General features: G+C 45.4%; 1 long non-coding RNA gene across 1 annotated transcript; it reads right to left on the reverse strand.

Annotated features, from left to right (window-relative positions):
• Positions 1-4,788: 4,788 nt before the first annotated feature.
• Positions 4,789-27,075, reverse strand: LOC147098680 (uncharacterized). Its single transcript, XR_015074213.1, has 3 exons — positions 26,240-27,075; positions 10,972-11,058; positions 4,789-4,871 (listed from the first exon to the last, which is right to left on the reverse strand). It is a non-coding gene; the product is annotated as an uncharacterized LOC147098680 (long non-coding RNA).

The raw sequence follows: 27,075 nt of genomic DNA on the forward strand, positions 1-27,075 counted from the left end.
TCCAGTGACTTGGCCTCCACAGCCTTCTGTGGTAGAGAATTCCACAGGTTCACCACCCTATGAGTGAAGAAATTTCTCCTCATCTCAGTCCTAAATGTCCTACCCCGTATCCTGAGACTGTGACCCCTCGTTCTAGACCCCCCCAGCCAGGGGAAACATCCTCCCTGCATCCAGTCTGTCTAGCCCTGTCAGAATTTTATACATTTCAATGAGATCCCCTCTCATTCTTCTAAACTCTAGTGAATACAGGCCTAGTCGACCCAATCTCTCCTCATACGACAGTCCTGCCATCCCAGGAATCAGTCTGGTGAACCTTCGCTGCACTCCCTCTATGGCGAGTATATCCTCTCTTAGGTAAGGAAACCAAAACTGCACACAGTACTCCAGGTGTGGTCTCACCAAGGCCCTGTATAACTAGTAAGACATCCTTGCTTCTGTACTTAAATCCTCTTGCAATGAAGGCCAACATACCATTTGCCTTCCTAACTGCTTGCTGCACCTGCAGGTTTGCTTTCAGTGACTGGTGTACCAGGACACCCAGGTCCCTTTGTACATCAGCATTTCCCAATCTGTCACCATTTAAATAATACTCTGCCTTTCTGTTTTTCCTACTGAAGTGGATAACTTCACATTTATCCACGTTATACTGCCATGTATTTGCCCACTCACTCAACTTGTCTACATCGCCTTGAAGCCTCTTTGCATCCTCCTCACAACTCAATCCCACCTAGTCTCGTGTCGTCAGCAAACTTGGAAATATTACATTTGGTTCCCTCATCCAAATCATTGATATATATAGTGAATAGCAGGGGCCCAAGCACTGATCCCTGCGGTACCCCACTAGTCACTGCCTGCCATCCCAAGAAAGATCCATTTATTCCTACTCTCTGTTTCCTGTCTGTTAACCAATTTTCAATCCATGCCAGTATATTACCCCCAGTCCCATGTGCTTTAATTTTGCACACTAACCTCTTATGTGGGACAAAGGGCTTCAAATTGAATAAATCCCCATGACTGGACACTTTAAACCCAAGAGTGGAATGAGAGATTTAGCACATAATCCAAAAAGGTTGCTGAAAAGTCTTGTAATGGTTTCAATGTATGCGGGACTAGAAACAAGCCAACACAAGAATTGTGCCCCTCAAGCCTGCTCCGCCATTCAATAAGATCATGGCTGATCTTTGACCTCAACTCCACTTTCCCGCCCAATCTCCATATCCCTGGATTCCCTTAGTGCCCAAGAATCTATTGATCTGTCTTGAATATACTCAACGACATGTTGAAGAGCAGGTTTAATGCAAAGCTATGATTGTCTCTAATATGTGGCATACAATCCTCGTGTAGTTTTGCTAATGTGACTCATTGATTAGTCTTGCAGATTTTGCATTAAATGCTTTGATGTACAAGTGCAGGGTACAATAAAGCCATAACTGATTTTCAGGTTTCTGGTGGCTTTATAATATGCTTTAATGCTATTCAATACAATCTTGTTCTGTGAGTCAGGAGTTTTCAAACATCTAAAAGTGGGGAGGGGGGAATCCCCGATACTGATCCCTAGACAGTCCACCTCCCCAGTACTTTACCCCAGCCCGTCGTAACTTCCCATACTAGTATCTGATGCTTCCTCTCTTTCAAGGGTTTCTGTAATTTTAGGTGAATCATATCATTGTGCTTCGAAGGTCTATTTTGATCAGGCAGCATCTGCCTGTGTTGGCTGTTGCACAGTTATCTTCATTTAGATAATCAAATTTGTTCCTAATGATTACAATATTTTGCCAATCAATCAGTTACTGATGTAAGACTAAGTTGGCTGGTTTTGTTTCCATTGCCTCTCAAATTAGGTAGCATGGGGAGTCTAGACCCAGGGGGCACAGTCTCAGGATAAGGGGTTGACCATTTAGGACTGAGATGAGGAAGAATTTCTTCACTCAGGAGGGTTGTGAATCTTTGGAATTCTCTACCCCAGGGGGCTGTGGAGGCTCAGTCGTTGAGTATATTGGGGCAGTAACTCCTCCCCAAACGCGTGAGTACGGAAGGGGTACTCACGCGTCTGGCCGGAGGAAATGCCGGTTTTCAGCATGCACAGCGCATGCGCTGAAAACCGGCATTTCCTCTCCTCTAACCCAAGAGGTGAAGAGGCTAGCGCGTGCGCTGTAGGGGGCAGCGCGTGCGTCTTGGATTTTTTCCTCTGTTTTGGGGGATTTGCACATGTGTAAAGGCCTCCGGTCTTTACGCTTGTAAAAAGCACATGTAAGTATTTATTTTTACAGGTAAGTGGTGTTTTAGTGCAATTTAGAATTTTTTTTCCCCCACAGGTTTATTATTTTAAAGAATCTACAATAAGGTAAGTTTAGTTTTAGACCCTTTTTATTAAAAATTTATTTTTTTCAAAAAAAAAATTGTTTAAATTATTTTTTTTTAAACTTATTTATACTTAATTTAATGATTGGGATTTAAAAAAAAATTTTATTTAAAGTTTAAATAGCGTTTTGGGCCCCCGTAGTTTTCAATGAGTTTGACAGCTATTACTCTCAAACTCATGAATGAACCTTCCCCTCCCCTGATAGGTGAGCACGGTACAACCAGATCCCAGCCGGCACATCGCACTAACTACACCGCTGGATCAGGTAAGCACTGCGCGCTGACATCTGAACCGGGCCAGGGACAGGAAATGCAAGCAGGCCCGGGCTTCAGATGTCAGCGTGCAGGGTGAGTGCAGATCGGGGGCTTGCACACGCGGCAAGCCCCCGATCCTAATTTCAGGGCCATTAAGACTGAGAGCGATAGATTTTTGGATACTAAAGGGATCAGGGGATATGGAGATTGGGCGGGAAAGTAGAGTTGAGGTCGAAGATCAGCCATGATTTTATTGAATGGCGGAGCAGGCTCGAAGGGCCATCTGCTGCTCCTATTTCTTATGTTCTCATATTCACAGGAAAGATAAAGTATTGCATTAAATCATGAAAAATGGGCTTTTAATAACAGGTCAATTTTTAAAAAGTCACTTACCAAAAATTAAAACCCACAATTATTCAGGGCCACAGTGTGCAGGATTGCATTGCCACCCACAGAGACTCTGTTCACAAGCTCACAGAAATTCCTAACGTATCACCCCTTGTAACTAGGCACCTCATCAGGAAATATGCCGCAGCCCTTTATGACACCAAGTCCATGTTTCTACCTCAAGGTGTTGACATTCAATTATGTTTGTTTCTAAAACAGAGTTTCCAATGTCAATGTAAACTCAGCAGTCACTTCAAGCTACTGTCAGATAATTCAAAACAAGTACGGTTTGGAGAGTCCTTAAGTGTTTTCTGTTTGCATTGATCTGTGGCTTGTCAGAAGCAAAAACGAACAGCACCTTAAATGCAATATTTAAAAACTACAGAAACAAGCCACACAAATATTACGCTGTACATGTTTCCCAAGGGTTGAGATAGAATCATCCATTTGCTTTTTGTTCAGGAAACTTGGCAAATTTACATTTTCTTCTCCTTTACGTCTCCGTGCATCATGCACTGGTCAATGTGTCCCCATGCCTCAATTCTGGTCTAATCAGAGTGACTTGCGCACCCATTGTCACTGCCTTCCTCCAGTACTTTGCCCAGCTTCCAACGGGCACCTTCCCTCCCGATGGCAAAGCAGAAATAGGGAATCCACTGTATATGGAATCTCGGGATGAGGAACCAGAACACCCACAGAGTCCACAAACATCAAAGCAATTACGACAGCGCAGGCAAACATATAAAATGCTAACAACTTGCACAGAATGTGTACATTCACGTTACTGTATTAGATATCAAGGGGGAAAAATTCGGTATCGCCCCGTTTGGGGCACCATTATCGGCCGTGCGCAAAGTTTAGCGCCTGGCGCTAATTATCGCCTCCGACGGCAAACTTGGCTTTTATCGCCCCTGGAGATGATTGGAGCGCTAAATCAGGCGCTTCACACCTGTCTTAAGGCACAAAGGCCGAGGAGCGAGGCGCTACCTCAGAGCGCAGGCGAAGCAAGGAAAGGCAAATCAAAATAGTCCCTTTCTGACTGCAAAACGCTCCCCTCAACCGGTCATTGCTAGCGGCAGGCGGTAAGGCAGGGGGCGCCACTCAATATCCGGTCTAGGGCACTACCGGGGCGTTGCGCACTCGACTGACGTCACGATCTGCCGGCGCAGGAGATCGTGGCAGTACTGTTTAGCGCCGCCGCAAAATGTCTAGTTAATTTTGCGAGCGGCGCAAACATCGCCGCACCCGGGCGCTAGTTGCTTTGTGCCCCATTAGCGCCCTCTTAAGGCGCAAACAACTGAATTTCCCCCCCACAGCTCTATATTAAATAAAGGAGATACCCTCAGGAAGACTTGTATTGTTATACGGCGACATCATCGCTCTCAAACATCCCAAAACACTGAATTCCCATGAAAGGGTTAACTGTCGTCACATAGGCAAATGCAGCAGCCACTGTGTGTGTGCGCAGCCACATACAGCAATGGGATGAGTTGCCAGTTAACTCGATCTTTGGTGCTGTTGGGTTGAGGGAGGAGTGCTGGCCAGGACACGGGTAGGATGCCCTGCTCTGGCTTGCAATAGTGCCGCGGGAACTTCAAACAATCACCCGTACCACTGGGACAGGTTTAAAGTCTGATCTGAAGGTCCGCACCTCCGACAGGGCAGCACTCTCTCTCTCTCGCTCGGCACGGCAGTATTTCTACAAGCAATTACATTAGGACAATATCACAACAGAGCACATTTCAATTGGCAGTGAAAGTAGAGTAGGTAAACACCAGCGTACTCACCAACAGAGGCATTTTCATATATTAAAATATATTGATCAAAGTAGTAATTCAAGAAATAAGGCAGTCGATTATATGATAGACCTGCAGAGAAGAAAAGAAAATTCAGCATAAAAATGTGAATTACAGCGGCAGAGGTGATGTTCCTGCAGGGTTTAGAAACACAGAAAAATAGTAGCAGGAGTTGGCCATTCGAGCCTGCTCCGCCATTCAATATGATCATGGCTGATCCTCTATCTCAATACCATATTCCTGCTCTCTCCCCATACCCCTTGATGCCTTGTGTGTCTAGGAATCTATCTATCTCCTTCTTAAATATATTCAGTGACTTGGCCTCCACAGCCTTCTGTGGTAGAGAATTCCACAGGTTCACCGCCCTCTGAGTGAAGAAATTTCTCCTCATCTCAGTCCTAAATGTCCTACCCCGTATCCTGAGGCTGTGACCCCCTTGCTCTAGACCCCCCCCAGCCAGGGGAAACATCCTCCCTGCATCCAGTCTGTCTAGCCCTGTCAGAATTTTATACGTTTCCACAAGATCCCCCCCCTCATTCTTCTAAACTCTAGTGAATACAGGCCTAGTCGACCCAATCTCTCCTCCTACGACAGTGCCGCCATCCCAGGAATCAGTCTGGTGAACCTTCGCTGCACTCCCTCTATGGCAAGTATATCCTTTCTTAGGTAAGGAGACCAAAACTGCACGCAGTATAGCTTTGCAAGTACAGCCATAGTTCGCAACAGCTCTTAATATACAGCCAATCAATTATAATACACCACAGTTTTGTTTCTTGCATACTTTGAATCAACCGGGTTAGACAATCCTTCAGGAAGTAACTCTTCTTTCAAGCTTACCATTTATGACACGTCAACCTGCACTTTCAAAAGGAAAGCTTAACTGGCCAAGACAAACAAAAATATCTGTTCAAAGAAAGGCAGTCTTGCATTTCTATAGCACCTTTCACTACACCAGGACGTCCCAAACTGCTTTACAGCCAATGTAGTACTTTTTGAAGTGTAGTCACTGTTGTAATGTGGGAAACGTGGCAGCCAATTTGCGCACAGCAAGCTCCCACAAACGGCAATGTAATAATGACCAGATAATCTGTTTTAGTGATATTGGCTGAGGAATAAATATTGGCCCCAGGACACCGGGGATAACTCCTCTGCTCTTCTTTGAAATAGTGCCGTGGCATCTTTTACATGCACCCAGGGGGGAAGACGGGGCCTCAGTGCAACGTCTCATCCGAAAAACGGCATCTCTGACAGTGCAGCACTCCCTCAGTTAGATTGAGGCCCCGTCTGCCCTCTCAGCACTAAGAGTAGAAGAGTTCTCCCCGGTGTCCTGGGGCTAATATTTATCCCTTAATCATAACGACCAGATAATCTGCTTTTGTTATCACATTGCTGTTTGTGGGAGCTTGCTGTGCACAAATTGGCTGCCTAGTTGCCTACATTACAACAGTGACTACACTTCAAAAAAGTACTTAGTCATAGAGTTATACAGCACAGAAAGAGGCCCTTCGGCCCATCACATCCGCACCGGCCATCAAGCCCCGTCTATTTTAATCCCATTTCCAGCACTTGGTCCGCAGCCTTGTATGCTATGGCATTTCAAGTGCTCATCTAAATGCTTCTTGAATGTTGAGGGTTCCTGCCTCTACCACCCTTTCAGGCAGTGAGTTCCAGATTCCAATCACCCTCTGGGTGAAAAAGTTTTTCCTCAAATCCCTTCTAAACCTCCTGTCCCTTACCTTGAAATTATACCCCCTGGTTATTGACCCCTCTACGAAGGGGAAAAGTTCCCTTCTATCTACCCTATCTATGCCCCTCAATTTTGTACACCTCAATCAGGTCCCCTCTCAGCCTTCTCTGCTCTAAGGAAAACAACCCCAGCCTGTCCAGTCTCTCTTCATAGCTGAAGCACTCCAGCCCAGGTAACATCCTGGTGAATCTCCTCTGCACCCTCTCCAATGCAATCACATCCCTCCTATAGTGTAGCGACCAGAAATGCACACAGTCCACTGGCTGTAAAGCGCTTTGGGATGTCTGGTGGTCGTGAAAAGCGCTATAGAAATGCAAGTCTTTCTTCTTTTACTAACTGGGACAAAGGCAGGTATCAGAATTGTAATGTATATACCTTTAAGGGGAACTATCTTTTACAGCTCATGTATACTGCAGTACCGGCAGTGACCACACCTGTATATAGCACTGAGTAGTGATCTGTACAGATCAGTTCCATTGTGAGCCACGTTGAGTAAACACTTGTACCGTTCTCCTGCAGTCTGTATCTTATAATACCCGGACACAACAAGAAGTATTAGAGTAAACCACACCTTCAAGCACAGCCCCACTGGTCTGAGTAACCTGAAATCTTTGAGCCCAGATCAGCAGAAAGCATTTCTAAAATCTGATGGAATCGTTTTTTTTTAAAAAAAGGGAATAATTTGTGGTCCAAAGGAACCAAAATCAATCTAAGAAAACATGGGGGGGTGAAGAAACACCTTTTCCCGGTTAACACTTGAAGCAAAATAAGTGATACCGGAGGGTAATAGAAATAAGTTAATGCCACAATTGGACAGTCACTGAAAAATTTATTGCTTATATTCGGATATCACAATTTGCAGCCTGCAGTTTTCCTGGCAAACTACTTCTGGGTCAGTAACCTCGAAAATAACTTTTGACCCCTGTCACTCAACACAACTTCAGTTCACTGAACTACCACACTCTATAATTACACTTCTTTTCACTTGATTGAATACTAATGATACTACAAGCGATCGTACATCAGCCCTTAAAGCATTCAACCGTAAATAAGATGGGAAGGGTCGACATGAGTGTGTTAAGCCGCACGTGCATTAAAGCTGCAGGGGGGAAAACAAGTGGACCAGCAACCAAAATTAACTGCTGAAAAAACACGTTATGATGGCCTTTTGTAAAAACAGTGTGAATTTTCCATGGTGAGGCTCCTAGATTGAAGATCCACTCAACGTGGGCCAGTGATTCTGATTTCAGGTTGCTCGTGTTCTTCCCAGGTGCAGCAGGCGGTTAAGAAGGCAAATGGTATGTTGGCCTTCATAGTGAGAGGATTAGAGTACAGGAGCAAGGATGTCTTGCTGCAGTTGTACAGGGCCTTGGTGAGACCACACCTTGAGTACTGTGTGCAGTTTTGGTCGCCTTAATCTGAGGAAGGATGTTCTTGCCATGGAGGGAGTTCAGCGAAGATCACCAGTCTGATACCTGGGATGGCAGGAATGACGTATGAAGAGAGGTTGGGTCGATTAGGCTTATATTCGCTAGAGTTTAGAAGAATGAGAGGGGATCTCATTGAAACTTATAAAATTCTAACAGGACTAGACAGACTAGATGCAGGAAGGATGTTCCCAATGGCAGGGAAGTCCAGAACCAGGGGTCACAGTCTAAGGATAAGGGGTAAGCCATTTAGGACTGAGATGAGGAGGAATTTCTTCACCCAGAGAGTGGTGAACCTGTGGAATTCTCTACCACAGAAGGCAGTTGAGGCCAATTCATTAAATATATTCAAGAAGGAGTTAGATATATTTCTTAAGGCTAAAGGGATCAAGGGATATGGGAAGAAGGCAGGGACAGGGTACTGAATTTGGATGATCAGCCATGATCTCATTAAATGGCGGAGCAGGCTCGAGGGGCCGAATGGCCTACTCCTGCTCCTATCTTCTATGTTTCTATGTTTCCCATGATTAAATCAGGGGAAATTCAGGATCTCCCAAGCTCGAATACCCTCTCGAGAAAGGCACTGGCCCCAGCAAACGCACCTTGCAAACTTCACCCTCGGAGGTTGGTCTTAAGTAGCATTTTCCTGTCAAACAGGATCATTCTATTAACTTATTCAAATATCAATTATCAACTCTCCAGCACTTATTTTCTTTTTTTTTTTAATTAAATATATATTAGAGCAGTGAAGGTTAAGAGGAGATTTGATAGAGGTGTTCAAAATCATGAAGGGTTTTGATAGAGTAAATAAGAAGAAATTGTTTCCACTGGCAGAAGGGTCGGTAACCAGAGGACACAGATTTAAGGTGATTGGCATAAGAACCAGAGGCGACAGGAGGAAACTTTTTTTTTTAAAACACAGCGAGTTGTTGTGATCTGAAATGCACTGAAAGGGCAGTGGAAACAGATTCAATAGTAACATTCAAAAGAGAATTGGATACAGGGCTATGGGGAAAGAACTGGGGAGTGGGATTAATCAAATCAAAATCAAATCAAATCAACTTTTATTGTCATTGTTAGTGCACAAGTGCAGTACAACGAAATGTAGGCTTGCGGCTCCCGCGTGTGTACATTTAGATTAAGACATTTAAACATTCAACATACATTTGGCTTGTAATACATTAACATAAACATAACCATAATAAAGTGCATTGGCAGATGTGCAGGCTTTAGAGTTTATTTGTGGAGTCTCGATTTACCGGCACCTAAATAACCGGAAATCTCTTAACCGGCAAAATTCAGGAGTAGGTTCAGGTAAGTTTTACTTCATATTAGTGGCCATTCCTGGATCTGTGGCCGTGTAACCGGGGTTCCTGCACCTGTTGCTATGCAACAGGGACGCCTGGATCTGTGGCCGTGTATGGGGCTCTCGTACCTTAGTAAGTATACCTCTCTGTAATCCGGAATTTTTGATCAACCGGCACCACGCCGGTCCCGGATAAAAAAGAGTTTCCTGTAATTGGATAGCTCTACCAAAGAGCCAGCACAGGCATGATGGGCCGAATGTGCCTCCTTCAGTGCTGTGTCATTCTATATTGTGTAACGTAGAGTCCTTTCAACTAGACTGTAGGACCAGAGATCAACTAACCACATGCTAGAACTTTGATCAATCAGATCGCAGATATTACTGGTCCTTGAAGAAATCATCCCAAAACTCAAATCAATCGCATCCGAGAACCATGCAGTTAGAGGCCAGTCAGATCCCAGAACCAGCTCCGCCGCATCAGTTCCGATGAATAGTTTTGGGGAAATAAAGCAATTCCGTGAACAAATTGGCTAAGACAAAAACTGAATTGTTGGCTTTGTTGATGAAGCCAAGTACTGTACCAGCGATGAGTCTATATTAAGAACTGGACAGTCGCCAGCCTTCAAACCAAACTCCTCACTTCAGGAAATGGTCTCGAGCCTCGAAGCCAAATCTTAATGAGCAATTTTGAAATCGAACAAAAAAAAGGTTAAACAGGAATTGATTTTTTTTTTAGTCAATTCAACTACAACATGGAATTCTAAGCTGGAATTTTGGAATGATGAACAGCTAATTAAAACTCAAGGGAACACTTAATTCGTATCTCAAATCTGTGCTGTTCCACAGTGCGACTATATGGCGTGCTGCACAATCCTGTTGAAGGAAAACTTCCTCATAACACTTCTAAAAATATATATATATAGAAACCGAAGATGGCCAAACCATACAAGCACCTTAGTAGATTGTCCGCTACGTGGCTTCAGAGACCAAGAGGTAACATTACGCACAATGAAAAAATACTTTGAATCATAGCACAGGAGCCAGCCATTCGGCCCATCGAGTTTGTGCTGGCATTTATCTAGTGTCTTTCACAACATCCCAAAATGGACGTCAACGAAGTATGTTTTTGAAGTGTGGTCACTGCTGTAATGTAGGAAACGCGGCAGCCAATTTGCACACAGCAAGCTCCCACAAACAGCAATGTGATAAATGACCAGATAATCAGTTTTTAGTGATGTTCGTTGAGTGATAAATATTGGCCGGGACAGCAAGGCCAACTCCCCTTGCTCCTCTTCAAAATAGTGCCAAGGGATCCTTTTACATCCACAGACGGGGCCTCGGTTTAACGTCTCATCCGAGAGACGGCACCTCTGACAGTGCAGCACTCCCTCAGTACTGCACTGGAGTGTCAGCCTGGATTTTGTGCTCGAGTATCTGGAGTGGGACTTGAACCCACAACCTTCCGACTCGGAGGTGAGGGTGCTACCCACTGAGCCACGGCTGACACCACACATGCCCGTTTACCAGTTACCGCTGGCTGACGTTTCTGGAACACTAAAACTCTTGCGTAATAATCGGACAGAAAAATACATTTTGAAAGGGTTTCAGAAGGATTGGCTTGCGATTATTGGTTCAGCCACATCCTTCTTTAAGATTTTTTAAAATGCCATCATGCTTTCTGACAGTACTTACCCAGCGATAGGGACTGCAGAAAAAGTAACAGCTCAAACACACGAGTACACGGTTTGGCCTTCATGTCAGACTGAAAGCGCCCACTTCCTGTTGGGGAGTGGAGAAGAGAAAAAGCAAACAATTAATACTTGGTCTTCAAATTATAAAGTGATTGCCAAGCAAAATACTAAACACATTAGTCTAAAAATCACCAACTGCAATGCTGGCACTCAAACATACAACATGTGCGTCAAGGCATTACTTCACTATTTTAGTAGAAGTGTTAAAACACACACATTGGTGACTCCGTTAGAATAACAAAATAAGGTCATACAACCGTCAAATCCTCAGGCCAATACCGCACACTCTAATTTTTGGACTTTTATTTCACTATAAAGATTTAATGGAAACAAGTTATATACATTAGTTTACACTGAAATTAGACTTCTGCAAATAGCAGGAACAACGCTGTGTTTATATCGCACTTTTCATTGCCTTAAGGTGCCCTTGAACATCTCACAGCTGATGGTTTTGACTTGTAGTCGCTGTTTTGTAGGCAAATGCAGCAACCAATGTGTGCACAGCAAAGTCCCAATCAGATGAAGATCAGCAAATCTGTTTTGCTGGTGTTAGCTGAGGGATAGATGTTCCTGTTCCTCCAATAGCGCCATGGGGTGTCTTACAGCTACCTGAACATGCAGTCAGGGCACCTCAGTTTAACGTCTCATCCTCCAACAACTCAGCCCCTCCCTCAGTACTACAATGAGGTATCAGCCTAGATTAGGTGCCCAAACCTTGGAGTGAGACTTGAAACATGGGAGCAGGAGTCGCCCATTCGAGCCTGCTCAGCCATTCAATATGGTCATAGCTGATCCTCTATCTCAATACCATATTCCCGCTCTCTCCCCATACCCCTTGACGCCTTTTGTGTCTAGAATATCTATCCATCTCCTTCTTAAATATATTCAGTGACTTGGCCTCCACAACCTTCTGTGGTAGAGAATTCCACAGGTTCACCGCCCTCTGAGTGAAGAAATTTCTCCTCATCTCAGTCCTAAATGTCCTACCCCATATCCTGAGACTGTGGCCCCTCGTTCTAGACCCCCCCAGCCAGGGGAAACATCCTCCCTGCCATCCAGTCTGTCTAGCCCTGTCAGAATTTTATACATTTCAATGAGCTCCCTTCTCATTCTTCTAAACTCTAGTGAATACAGGCCTAGTCGACCCAACCTCTCCTCAACCCACAACCTTCTGACTCAGAGGCGAGAGTGCTACCCAGTGAGCCCACAGCTAACATTCAAAGATTGCGTGCCTCAAATATAAATACAGGAAACTTTTTTTTTTTTTTATCCGGCACCGACGTGGTGCCGGTTCATCAAAAATTCCGGATAACCGAGAGCTATAGTAAAAGATACGGCGAGCTCAGAGCTCTGTATAAAGCAACAAACCCTGTTGCTTAGCAACAGGTGCAGAACAATGGCCACAAGTTCCAAGCGTCTCTGTAGCTTAGCAACAGCTGCAGCCACACCCAATTGCACAGCAACAGATCGAGGAAGGCAAGTAATATGAAGTAAAACTTACCTGAACCTACTCCTGAATTTTGCCGGTTAACTGAGATTTCCGGTTATTTAGGTGCCGGTTAATCAAAAGTTTCCTGTACCCAACCTAAAGAAAATGTATTCCAAATGCGGAATGGATCCAATTATCCGGAACTCACTACTATCACATGCATGCTGCTCCCTTTATTCTCAACAGAATGAATCTCCCTTGCTTTCGCGCATTTTCTCTTCAACGCACGATGTCGTTCAGGTGGAACCATCTCATGCACGTGGGGAGCAATATAAATATTTTGCAACAAAATATAAACCACAATCTAAACAGAAGGCTCATTTGTCGGAAGCGACTGCTTATTATTTATTTTAATCTGCATTTAACAGCTTGCCATCACTGCTCAGTGAACTATGTGCATTTAACTAAATCAAATGTTTTTTAAAAATTACTTTAATTTGTTTCACCATTAAAATGTGAACTAGAAATGTCACTTTTGCTGAATTCTATGGCCTGGATTTTGCAGTCAACGGCGAAGTGACAGCGATTGCCGTTCACTATGTTGACAACTGCCCACAAAATTTTCCACGGGCTTTTCAGCGGCAACTCGCTGTCATCGGCTGTCTGATCCAGCGCGGCACCCTCTACGGGGGATCTGTAGCATGTGTGAGCAGGAAAAGCAACAGCATGGCTCTTCAACCAAGCAGATTGAAGAATCCTTACTGAGACACGCAGGGGGAAAAATTCAGTTGGTAGCGCCACCCGTTAGCGCCTTAACAGGGCGCAAACCAACTAGCGCCCGGGCGCGGCACTGCCCACGCCTCCCACAAAATTCAGCGGGAGGTTAGTGGTGGCACTAACCGGTGGCGCCCTGCGGTGCTGTGCTGCTGGCGATGACGTCATTGGTGTGCGCAGCGCCCCGCTCATGCCCTGGCCACGATCTTCGGAAGCGCCCCCTGATTTACCGCCGGACGCTATGTCCGACGGGGTCAGGGGGTGTACCTGCGGCCGGGGAGGCGCAATTTAAAGGCGAGGTGCGGGGCGGCCATTTTTGTTGCTGGCTGCCTGCCAGCACTTGCCTGTGCTCCCGTCCCCGGCCTCCTGAACCCCCCCCGCGGAGTGCCAGCTGCGCTCCAAGAGCCCGGCACCCTCTTGGGTGCCGGGCTCTTTTGCCTGCACTCCTGATCCCCGGGGGCCCAGCTGGGCCCCAGGACGCGCTGCACAAGGCCCCTCCCCTTTAAGAAGGGGAGGAAGGCCTGCAATGCCGCAGTGCACGTAGCGCCACGATATTCACTCGCAGCACCCAAAGAGGAAGGCGGGGCTTCCAGTAGCGCCCCGCTTCCCTCTTGGGGCGCAACCACTCAAATTCTGGCGCGGGGGCGCTAATTTTTCCGGGGCGCCTCAATTGGGGCACTACTCAATTTTTAGCCTGCAGAGTCTAAACCAGGAAGTACAAATTAGATTTAAATCATGTACAGAAAGCAAAATAAAAGAGGGGAAATGGGATTGAGAGAGACAAGAGACAGACAGAAAAAGTAAAAAAAAAAATTTTTAAATCTCCGACAATAATTAAATTCTAAAGGAATGAGACTCCACACTTGTAAAATTAAATTCTCAGTGCCAGAGGTTGTTTGGCAGTAATTAATTAAGGCTTATCACACAGTTAAAAATTCGCTTACGCCTGAATTCACAGCCCTAATTTGTTTTGCTGTGTTTAGTCGGTAACTCGTGGGCAAGTGCCGCAACTTCACACCCTTGCATGGATTTCAATGCCGAGTCTATCGGCAAGGTACTGTTATAGCACAGCCTGCGGAGAAGCAGGGCAAATCGGACTGCAATATCCGCGTTTAACTGCGCATGCGCCAGAAGTTGCTGTCCTATTTACACCATAATAAATGGTGAACGCTGCTCGCCTCACCGTTATTCACAATGCTAAATTCGGACCAACAGAAAATATAGACCAGCCGTTTACAGCGTAGATCAAACCCAGCTTAATCTCCGACCACTTACCAGCCAACAAAAAATCAACAGTGCAAGGAGCAACTACATGGCAGGGGAATTCTCCTCGGTGCGCTGGCCAATATTTATCCCTCAATCAACACTAATCTGGTCGTTATCACATTGCGGTTTGTGGGATCTTGCGCAAATGGGCTGTCCCGTTTCCAACATTACAACAGTGACTACAGAAAGTACGTCATTGGGTATAAAGCGCTTTGGGACGTCCTGAGGTTGTAGACAGTGCTGTATAAATGCAAGTTTTTCTCTTTCTAAACAGGGAGAAGCTGCTCAGTGCGTGCTCTGTCTGACACTGGCACCGGTCAGTGATCGAAGTGCAGTCTGGGGTTGCCTGGACTGTGTAATGGGTGCAGCCAAGTTACCGTGATCAGAACACCAGCTGCGCTGTTGACCAAACTATCGCTGAAGACAAAGCTCAGCTACAGAATGCGGAGAACAGATCGAAAAGTTGAGACGGTTTGCCGCAGAAGCCAGTCAAGCAGCAGGTGCTTTCTGGTATTGACAAGCTTGCGATGAGGTAACCAGAACATTAAAGTGAAAGGAAATTATTTCATCTCAAACAAGTGATGCATGAATACAGAGGGTGCCCTGCATTGTCGGAGGTGTTGTCCTTTGGATAAGACGTTGTCCTTTGGATGAGACGTTAAATTGAGGTTAATTGATAGAGATTGATTGCTTGTGATTCGTCAACAACTCCATTATCGTTGTCTCATGCGACGACCAGGATTGCAGAGGGTGAACTAGATGGGCCTCGGTCTTCTTACGGCTAGCAATTCCTCTGCTCCTATTAAAGATCCCATTGTATTATTCAAGAACATAAGACGTAGGAGCAGGAGTCGGCCATTCGGCCCCTCGAGCCTGCTCCACCATTCAATAAGATCATGGCTGATCTGATCTTGGCCTCAACTCCACTTCCCTGCCCGCTCCCCATAACCTCGACTCCCTTATTCAAAAATCTGTCTATCTCCACCTCAAATATATTCAATGACCCCAACCTCCGCAGCTCTCTGGGGAAGAGAATTCCAAAGATTCACGACCCTCAGAGAGAAGAAATTCCTCATCTCCATTTTAAAAGGGTGCCCCCTTTTTCTGAAATTGTGCCCTTTAGTTCTAGATTCACCGACATCTACCCTGACAAGCCCCTTCAGAATCTTATATGTTTCAATAAGATCCCCTCTCATTCTTCTAAACTCCAATGAGTATAGGCCCAACCTGCTCAGCCTTTCTTCATAAGCCAACCCCTTCACCTCAGGAATCAACCTCGTGAACCTTCTCTGAATGCAAAGAACAAAGCATTCCCTTGGTCAACGTTCCTCCCTCAACCACCATCGAACAGAACGGGGCATCGCTAGCACTGCTGTTTCCCATATATGTCTACACCACAAAGCAAACAGCATTTCAAAGTAATCCATTGTGTGTAAAGAACCATCAGATGTTTCCAAGTGGTGCGATAAGGCGATATATAAAATGTGCATCTTTCCTCTTCAGTACATCATACCCAAGCAATCACCCTCCGACGCACAAGTTACACGGAAAGATCATTCCCTGTCCAAACGGTTGGTGCATGAATCAGATAAATAGAAGCTTAGACCCAATATTGCTGAATATTTAAGAATATTAAGTGCTTTGATTTGGGTTCACGCTGGTGATCCACACGCTGAGCTACACCACGAATACACAATATGGCTGCTACACTTGCCTGCATACCAGTAACTACACAACGTGAATCAGTTTAGGGCATTTGAAAGGCGCGACGAGGCACTGGATAAATGCAAGTTTGTTCATTCATATGGAGGCGTCAGCCATAGGACAGGGACCTGCCCACAGACAAGGAGGTCAAGAACATTGAATGGAGTCAATCTTTGGCTGTTCTTGGCAAAGCTGCTAACTGCTAGCACAGACCATCATGGGGAGGTCCAGGGAGATTCCAAAGTATTTACAGCACAAGAGGCCATTCGGCCCAACTGGTCCGTGCCGGTGTTTATGCTCCACACGCGCCTCCTCCCACCCTCTTCATCTCACACCATCAACATATCCTTCTATTCTTTTCTCCCTCATGTGTTTATCTAGCTTCCCCTTAAATGCATCTAGTCTAGTCGCCTCGGTGTGATTGCACTAGAGCGGGTGCAGAGAAGATTTACGAGCGTGTTGCCAGGACTGGAGAATTTTAGCTATGAGGAAAGATTGGAGAGGCTGGGGTTGTTTTCTTTGGAACAGAGGAGGCTGAGGGGAAACTTCATTGAGGTGTGTAAAATTATGAGGGGCCTAGATAGAGTGGATAGGAAGGATTTAAAAAGTACTTGGATATGCACTTGAAGTGCTGTAACCTACAGGGCTACGGGCCAAGAGCGGGAAAGTGGGATTAGGCTGGAGAGCTCTTTTATGGCCGGCAGGGACACAATCGGCCGAATGGCCTCCTTCTTTGCTGTAGATTTCTATGATTCTATGACCACTCTCTAGAGCAGCCAGTTCCACATTCTCTCCACTCTCTGGGTAAAGAAGTCTCTCCTGTGCCAAAGCATCTGCTCACCCCCTTCAACTGGTGCAAGGCACATGGAGAAATGGGAAAGGGAAGAAAAACAGGAAAAAAAAAAAAAATTTCTTCCTTTGTCCTACTTCAAACCTCTTTCTAGTCATCCCCTGTTGAATCACAATTCTGTCCGATCTTCTTTTGAACACTTAAGTGAGTCGTAATTTCTTACAGAAGCAGCAGTCTGGTACAGCGCCACTTGTGATGTCCGGAACATGACTCGGAGTGTGAAACAAGCATTCTGAGAAGAGAAAGACAAAAACTCCCCTGGTATCCTTAGTGCAGTGGGGAAAAGAGTTAAACTGACATTGCTGGCAGTTTCACTGAATGGTGTAATAAAGACAATAATCTAATAGGCCTTTGCAGTAGTAAGCTTTTTCTAAGTTGCTGAACTGGCAGTTGAGATAACCTAAGAATGACATGTCGATTTTGAATGACTGATGACTGCAAACTGTATAACGTGGAACCATAAGAGGCCTAGAGGATGTAAGTTCTGTTCTGACAGGAAAGTAAAACAATGAGTGGGAAGTAAAGAGGCAGGAAAGCAGGACAATGAGTCAGAAGTACAATGTTGATGAGACCCCATCTGGCATAAACAAAGGTCAGAGGTGCAACAACAGCTTGTGGGATAACGGACATATACTTTTCCGGTAATAAAGGCAGTACTTTAATGTAACGTGGCATAGGCAACCAATCAGTGAAGATGCATGCGGGCCAAGGTCCAATCAGGTGGCAGGAATGAATTCTGACGTGTATTGTAATGTATAAAAATGTAGCGTTTGCTGTAACAATTTGGAGAAGTCTGGCTAAGACAGAGCAGACCGTTTCCCCACCGGTGCAATAAAGACAACTTGACTATCGATCTAAAACCTTGTGTCGAGTGTTGGTTTAAAATACTCCACAACATTAGCTTGTCTTTTTAACGAGTTTTATTTTTATTTTTCCACCCATTTAATTCTGCATTTACACGATACAGCTAAATACCACCCAAGTGAAATAACTCAATAGCAACAACAGAGGCTTAGAATTTAGTGTCGCTGGGACTCTACCGTCCCGATCGCTTGGGACATCTATCGGATTCTCAATTGTCGTTGAGCCTTTTTTACTATTTCTCTCAGCTAGCAGCTTCCTAGCAATTTACAATTCAGCGTGTGACTTTCTGCAATGGAAGTTAACCCATCAGAATAGTCCAGGTCAGTTCTTTGTGTGGGTCCCCTCTATCATTTAAACCTCACTGAATAAGTGACACACTCCCAGAGACTCCCTGTAAATACTGACACACTCCCAGAGACTCCCTGTAAATACTGACACACTCCCGGGGACCCCCTGTAAATACTGACACACTCCCATCCTTACATCAGGGAAACAGGTTCCCTTTATCGAATTGGACATTCATATCTCGTCAGCTCCCAGAACCTCAGCTCCTGATGTCAGAGAATTGGATGTCATCCTGCAATTGCATTCCAAGCACCTCAAGTCACATTAATTATAACTGATCGGAGAACAACTGATCCAGAGGCCAGGTTGACAAAAGTGTGCGCTGTTCAATCCTTCAGCACAGACACCCCTCTCCTGGAGGAAGCAAAAAGAGGCATTTCAGAGTGCATTAGGCTGCAGCTTATTTACGGAAAATACCTGCACGACGAGTGCAACTTAAGTTACATTCACACTGACATCCAATCCCACCCATGAGCTCACTGAAGATCTGCATTCGACACAAAGTGCATGAAGCCGGGTGGCCGAGTAATACAATGCAGCAAAGCACCAACACGCCAAGACATCCGGTACTTGGACAGGACTTCTCGCCCCGCACGTTCTTAAATCGCAGCTGGACCACTTGAACAGGTAGCGAGTAGAGACACAGACAGAGACACAGAGTCAGGTTCACTGTGAACGGAGGCCGATTCAGAATCAAAATGCTTTGCTGTCTTTCTTGTTCCGATGCTGTCTGACCAGCTGTGTGTTTCCAGCATCTATGTCCTCATTAATAAAGTATTTTAAGTCAAGTCTGATGATGTGAGCAAAGGTTTTCAAACCTGAGTTTCTCCTAAAATGTCCTCCAATTAATTTAGTTAGCCTGACTCAGGCGAGGGGTGGCTTGGTGATATCTGAACAAGTTCCAAAGACTACACTCCCATCAAAATGTAACTAACGCTGAACCCTGCCGCTCATTTCACGCACAGAGGTCATGTATTGGGCATGGGTTAAACGCGAGTTCTCCAAACACAAAGTGCCCAGTTTCCACCCAGTCCAATGGGGACAGGTAGCTGACGGAGGGACAAGCTGAAGTGTGACTGTGGCCCCGAGTCCCAGACCTTGGATCGACCTGCCAACCGAGATCTGTCGCGAGAGGCAACTCATTTCTCCACTCGGTTTCTCAGGAGGCCAGGGAATGGAGAGCCAAACTAGACTGAAATCAGGAGTACCGGGTCAACCTAAATTGTCCACATCTGTCTCTGAGCAGCCACTTCAAGAGTGGCAATGCATGCAAACAGCTGGGTATTCCACTATCCTTATCTGAGAATGCTGCACTGGGGGCAGAAGAGAAAATAATGGTTTGTAAAATGCCCGAAAAGCAGGGGCTAGGAGGGGGTTTCTCTCTCCATCCAAACAGGCCAAAACCATGACAGCAAACCAGACACTGACAACACCATCACTCCATGGTCTACAGAGCAGCAGTGATACCTGCCCTCCTGTATGCCTCAGAGACACGGACCATGTACAGCAGGCACCTCAAAGCACTGGAGAGGTACCACCAACGCTGCCTCCGCAAGATCCTGCAAATCCATTGGCAGGAGAGGCGCACCAACGTCGGTGTTCTCGCTCAGGCCAACATCCCCAGCATCGAAGCTCTGACCACGCTCGATCAGCTCCGATGGACGGGTCACATCGTCCGCATGCCCGATACGAGACTCCCCAAACAAACGCTCTACTCAGAGCTCTGACACGGCAAGAGAGCCCCAGGTGGGCAGAGGAAACGCTTCAAGGACACCCTCAAAGCCTCCTTGAAAAAGTGTAACATCCCCACCAACACCTGGGAATCCCTGGCCCAAGACCGCACAAAGTGGAGAAGCATCCAAGGAGGCGCCGAACACCGAGTTTCTTCGCCGTGAGCAAGCGGAAGCCAAGCGCAAGGAGCGCACGTCAACCCAAGCACCCCACCCACCCACCGCCTTTCAACCACCGTCTGCCCCACCTGTGACAGAGACTGTAGGTCCCGCATTGGACTCATCGGTCACCTGAGAACTCATTTTTAGTGTGGAAGCAAGTCATCCTCGGTTCCGAGGGACTGCCTAAGAAGAAGATAACACCATGGGACTGATTCCCAGAGTGATCGGCAACCCAGGCTACTCAGTAACCCTCATCCACTGGCTCAGTTTATCATCTATACTGCGGACTACACGTTGTACTCAGGCAACTTAAAAAAAACCACGCAAGAGAGAGTACAGACAAGCTTGAGATTTACAATGACTATCAGGGAGTTTAATCTTTCCGTCAGAGTGGCTTGAAAAGTCATTTCATTGCTTGTTTAAGCATTTTAAGTGATTTAACCTGATCATTCATGGGATTTTTCTCCTCTTTTAAGCAAGGCTGAGTAGGGCTCAATAATAAGCTTTCCCCTGTGTATTGCGGAGTCTGTACAATGATCAATGATCAATCAGCCACGGCTGGAATGCCTCACATCAATTGAACGGCGGAAGGAAAAATATTCAATCTGAATTTCTGAACCAGTCATTATGTTACTCCAAGGTTTTGTCACATTTCTTCTGAAAACACTTCCCACTCAGCACAAACAGCCCAAAACAGACAGTAAGTACTGTAATATCACTGCCTTTACCAGACAGGAATACCTCACCCATCATTTAAACCTCACTGGATAAGCGACAGGGACCGCTGCTTATAAAAATAACGACAGTCACAGCTAACTGAAACAACCGGGGCGGGACGGACAAAAAATGAAACAATGCTTTGAAATACACACCGATTTTAGAAAGAAATAACTTGCCTTTATACAAGCACCTTTCAAGACTACAGAACGTCCAAAAGCACTTCACAGCCAATACAGCTTTTGAAGCAACAACAGAAAATGCTGGAAAAACTCAGCAGGCCAGGCATCATCCGTGGAGAGAAATTAGAGTCGACGTTTCGGGTCGAAACCCTTTTTCAAAACTGGAAAGGAAATGAAATAGATCGAAGGCAGGGCTGCGATAGAACAAAAGAAGTAAAAGAGACATTAAGAGGTATTCAAAACCAGACGAGGTGGTAATAGGACTAGTGGAGACAAAAGACGGCTGAGATTAGGTGTGACGTGTACTGGCAGAATGAGAGACAGCTGCCATGTGAGAGAGAGAACAAAAAAGGAAAGGGGGGGGGGGGCGGGGAAAGGGAAAACCCAAAACAAAGGGGTGGGGAAAAAAAAGTTAAATGTAATAGGGGCCGAGGTTATGATCTGAAATTGTTGAACTCAATATTGAGTCCGGAAGGCTGCAAAGTGCCTAATCGGAAGATGAGGTGCTGTTCCTCGAGTTTACATTGAGCTTCCGTGGAAGTGTGGCCACTGTTGAAATGTTGGCAAATACAGCAGCCAATTTGCACGCAGCAAGCTCCCACAAACAGCAATGCAATGAATGAGCGGATAAACTGCTTCAGTGACGCTGGTTGATGGATACACATTGCCCAGAACAGCAGGAGAGCTCACTGGCAGTGCGATCTTTCACATCCACCCGAGAGGGCAGACGGGGCCTCAGTTTAACATCTCAAGTGATTTACTGGACACATTACTGCATCTGATCAGAGCATGGGATAATGTTATATTGCTGTCAAGTCATTTTATTTCAATCAATTAGCAAATTTGATCGGAGAAGTTAATTGTGCAGCAACTGCAGTTTTTAATTTAAGCGCGAGCCTTAAAACTGAAGGCGAGCTCCGCCCTGCTGTAAGTACAGACTGTTGCAGGAAATGAACTTGCCTGAAAGTTCTCCAGTCAGGGGGCGGGCGATGCCACGTGCCTTTTGCCAGCCAGCCCCGGTCAGTCAATTATGTTCAGAATAGGATGAGGCGCACAGTGTTTTGAAGATGTCTGGATATCATTTTGGCCTGCTAATCACTTTTATCTGCTCCTGTGATTAAACGGATGGGGAGAGCCGGCACGGGCACGATGGGTCGAATGGCCTCGTTTCTGTGCGGTATCATTCTATGAATGCCAGCGTGTCAGCAATAAGTATACTTGCCAAGGGAAATCTCATGAATGCGAGCGGGAATATAGTTTGCTACAACAACAACTTGTATTTATATAGCGCCTTTAACGTAGTAAAACGTCCCAAGGTGCTGCATAGGAATAGAAGACAAAAATTCGACACCGAGCCACATAAGGAGAAATTAGGGCAGGTGAACAAAAGCTTGGTCAAAGAGGGAGGTTTTAAGGAGTATCTGAAAGGAGGAGAGAGAGGTAGCGAGGCGGAGAGGTTTAGGCAGGGAATTCCAGAGCTTAGGGCCCAGGCAACAGAAGGCACGGCCACCAATGGTGGAGCGATTATAATCAGGGATGCTCAAGAGGGCAGAATTAGAGGAGCGCAGATATCTCGGTGGGGGTTGTGGGGCTGGAGGAGATTACAGAGATAGGAAAGAGCGAGGCCACGGAGGGATCTGAAAACAAGGATGAGAATTTTGAAATCGAGGCGTTTACAAACCTAAACTTGGGTTGTGCTGGAGAAGAGTTAAATGTAAAGTGAGCAAATGTCAAATAAATGCAGTTCTAAAAGTCAGACCAGAAGCCTAAAGTTACGTGTAACATTTCATTTTTACTCTGAAATAAAGAGATCATTACAAATTCTTATATATAAATGTATAAAACATATGCCAATATCTCTCTTCACTGCAAGCTAGCCTCACTTGGGCTATCTTCAAAAGCCTATTTAAAACTACGGGGGCAATTATAATATGCTGCGGTGAAGGAGAAACTCCTTTGTAGCAATGACAGCAGAACTTCAAAGCATTTCCCACTCGGCAGCATCGCAAAAGTTATGAAATAATTGTAGGTTGGTGTTGACGGGACTCTGGAGGAGGGTGGCGAGATACCTACAAACTCACGTCACACACCACTTTGCCTTGCCACTGCACAGAGTACAACTCTAAATGTGGTATCCAGCCTTGCTCTAGAAGAGCTAGGAGGGCCTGTTGGACCTTGTAAGCACTTTATAGAAACATAGACGATAGGAGCAGGAGTCGGCCATTCGGCCCCTCGAGCCTGTTCCGCCATTTAATGAGATCATGGCTGATCATCCAAATTCAGTACCCTGTCCCTGCTTTTATAAAGCAAAGTCGATCTGAGTTAAACGTTTTTAATGTATGGTCAGTCCCACCCAAGCTCTCAATACATTAAAAAAACATTCCTGGTTGGGATTGGAACCCTGTAATTAGTGGAATAAAATGAACTAACGCTTTCAAATGGACACCGATTCTATGAAGAAAGAAATTACTTGCGTTTATACAGCAACTTTCACAATCTCAGGACATCCCAAAGTGCTTAACAGCCAATGAAGTACTTTTTGAAGTGTAGTCACTGTTGTAATGTAGGAAACGCAGCAGCCAATTTGCGCACAGCAAGCTCCCACAAACAGCAATGAGATAATGACCAGATAATCTGTTTTTGTGATGTTGATTTGAGGGATAAATATTGGCCAGGACACCGGGGAGAACTCCCCTGCTCTTCTTCAAAATAGAGCCATGGGATCTTTTACGTCCACCTGAGAGAGCAGATCGGTTTAACGTTTCATTCGAAAGACGACACCTCCGACAGTGCAGAACTCCGTAAGAACTGCACTGGGAGTGTCAGCTTCGATATTGTGCTCAAGTCTCTGGAGTGGGACTTGAACCCACAACCTTCTGATTCAGCAGGCGAGAGAGCTGCCCACTGAGCCACAGCTGGCACCAACGTGTACAAGCATCTATTAGTAGTCCTGGCCAGGAAGATCCAATTCATAGACAAAAACAATTATGAGGGGCCTAGATAGAGTGGATAGGAAGGACCTATATCCCTTAGCAGCGAGGTCAATAGCCAGGGGGCATAGATTTAAAGTAATTGGTAGAAGGATTAGAGGGAAGTTGAGGAGAAATGTTTTCACCCAGAGGGTGGTGGGGGTCTGGAACTCACTGCCTGAAAGGGTGGTAGAGGCAGAAACCCTCATCGCATTTAAAAAGTACTTGGATATGCACTTGAAGCGCCGTAACCTACAGGGCTACGGACCAAGAGCTGGAAAGTGGGATTAGGCTGGAGAGCTCTTTTTCGGCCGGCACGGACACGATGGGCCGAATGGCCTCCTTCTGTGCCATAAATTTCTATGATTCTATGAAAATCTAAACACGGTCCTGCCAGGTGCAAATTAATATTGTAACACTGGTAGCCGCAGTAGCCGGAGATGCTTAAGAGAAACAAGAAAGACTTGCATTTATATAGCGCCTTTCAAGACCACTGGATGCCCCAATGCGCTGTACAGCCAATGAAGTACCTTTTTTTTTGAAGTGGTGTCATTGCATTTATAATGTCGGAAACAATGATTAACTCAATTAGTGGCGATAGGCAGCAGTTATTTGGGACCTTCTCACCACCCCGATTATTAACCACAAGACTCATTTCCCACATAATCCTCACAACTCCAGCCAGCAGCTGAGACCATCTGCTGAAGCAGGCATTTGATGTTTGAGCTTCCAGTGCTATGAATTGCTGTTAAACTCGATTACCACAACAATAGAATCACAGAACACCTCCACACACTCCTACAACGAGGGAGCCCGTGTAGACACATTAGTTTGACAAGTTGAGAAATATCTGGAGGCTTTGGAACAAGTCAAATACCTTCTCCTCGCTAGTATAACTGCAATTCTTCCAAATCCAACACATCATAAGTCAGCGGCACCACGGAGATCCATAATTCATGCAGAGATACATTCCGCACGGCAGTTTCCCCTTGCAATGCACACCGATCTATGCAAATGTAATATTACTGCTTCTCGGAGACATAAAACTGCGAATCTGACAAATGCATCGAGGAGTTGGGCAGGTTCGCTGACCCGGAGGGTTTGCAAACAGCCGCAAGTTGTTCTGGCGTGTGTTTGCTTTAAAATATCGAAACAGCGGCTTGCAATGAAATAGCGTTGACAATCCTTAACATGCGCCAAACTACGCGGCTTTCAAGACAGATCTCTGCTCGTTATGATCAATAAACAGCTTCCTTAATACAGCCTGCTGGAAAATCTTAGCCTGCAGCAGCACAGTTCCTGAATGCAACCCACTGCTCCCTTACTTTTAATAAAACAATAAGACAATATGCACAGGCAAGGGGGTGGTTGAAGAGCATGTTTGCATCTCCAAGCAATGACTCTCTTACACCGGGTGCTGGGCTGTGCTGGAGTAACCAAGGCTCCGGGTCCACTCCGAGCCCCCTCTCCATCCCCACCCGGGAGAGGCTCCGGCCAGGAGGATAAGTGACTTCAGCTGGGCAATCATTCACCCGCAGGGGGAGAAGAGAGCAAAGCCCGAGAAAGAAAGGGGTTTGTTTCTGAAGTAGTTCAAGGCTGGAGAGGTCTATAAATACTAGGACTTTTCCCAAAAGTATTTACAGATGGACCAGTAATATTTACAAACGTCCCATTTAAATTTGTGCGACTCTTGTGTGATTAAAAAGGATACAATTTTAAAAAGGAAATTAAAAAAGATACAATTAAGAGATCATTAAAATACTATTTTAAGGTACTATTTAAAAAAAATATTTTTAAAAGGTATTATTTTGATATATTTTAAAAAATATTTTCAAAAATGTTTTTAAAGATATATTTAAAGATATTTTTAAAGATTATTTTCAAAAAGATATTTAGATATTGATATTTTAAAGGTATTATTTTCAGATATTTTCAAAGATGTTTTTAACGATAAAGATATTATTTTTAGATATATTTAAAGATATTATTTTTAGATATATTTAAAGATATTTTTAAAGATAATTTTAAAGAAGATATTTAGATATTTTTAAATATACTTTTTAAAGACACTTTAAAAAACGGATACAATTAAAAAAGGGAAACAATTTAAAAAGGGATACAAAGTAAGAGGGAGCTCAGGTTACAACATGACTTCAGTGAGGGGAGAAGCCGGGTCCATTTGCAGCCGATGCCCCCGCTCCCTCTGCTGAGACTGACCTGCGCCGGGTGTGAAGGGGCTCTTTCCCGGTCAACTGCCCAGTCCGACCCTCTCAGCGACCAGCCGCCGCCGAGCGACCTGTTGCAGGAGGGAGCCCGGCCAAGAGCTCAGAGAGGGGCTGCTCGGTGCATCGCCCCGGCGGGCACTCTACAAACTGCTGGCGGAGACTGTCTCCACTCAATGGGGACAGAAGGGACCCTGGCAGCAGGAACCAGCGCTGGAGCAGCCCCGCTACCTGCAAGACCTGCAGCCCAGCCACCGCCTGTCAATCAACATCCTGAGCTGGGCGGCTCCCTCTGCAATGATTGGACCTTGGCCCATCAATCAATCATTCTCGGGGCTGGGCTACACCCCCCCTGTCAATCAATCCCGAGGAGGCGGGGTGCGTGCAAACTGCAGGAAAGGTGGCCGGCGTCAGTGGATGCAAAGTAGTTGCAAAAATCATAATTGTGTGCAAAAAAATATATATAAAAAAGCAAATGCAAATTTCAGATTCGGTGTGGTCCAACCGCAGTTGTTGCTTTCATTTATTTCCAAAGCAAATCGCGCTTATGCTTTGGAGAATTCCTGCGAAAGATCAGCACCAAAAGGAAAAAGCGTGGAGCGGAACATTGGCAATCATTCTTCAGTTGCAGCATTTCGTGCACTGCACACCTTTCTTTCCTCGGCCGTGAAAGGATCCAACATTTAGCCAGCCGTTTTATTCTTTGACCTAAAGCAGCCCGATGTTGAAAGCTGCCAACCTATCCCGCGGTTTTTATTTTCCACACACGTAGAGCCGATTCAGCTCGCAACTGCTCGGCGACAATAGCACAAATTGGGAATAAATGGCACA

The sequence above is a fragment of the Somniosus microcephalus genome, chromosome 29 (genome assembly GCF_052327205.1).
Source record: "Somniosus microcephalus isolate GS21.2 chromosome 29, FLI_Smic_1.0, whole genome shotgun sequence".
Taxonomy (NCBI): Eukaryota; Metazoa; Chordata; class Chondrichthyes; order Squaliformes; family Somniosidae; genus Somniosus; species Somniosus microcephalus.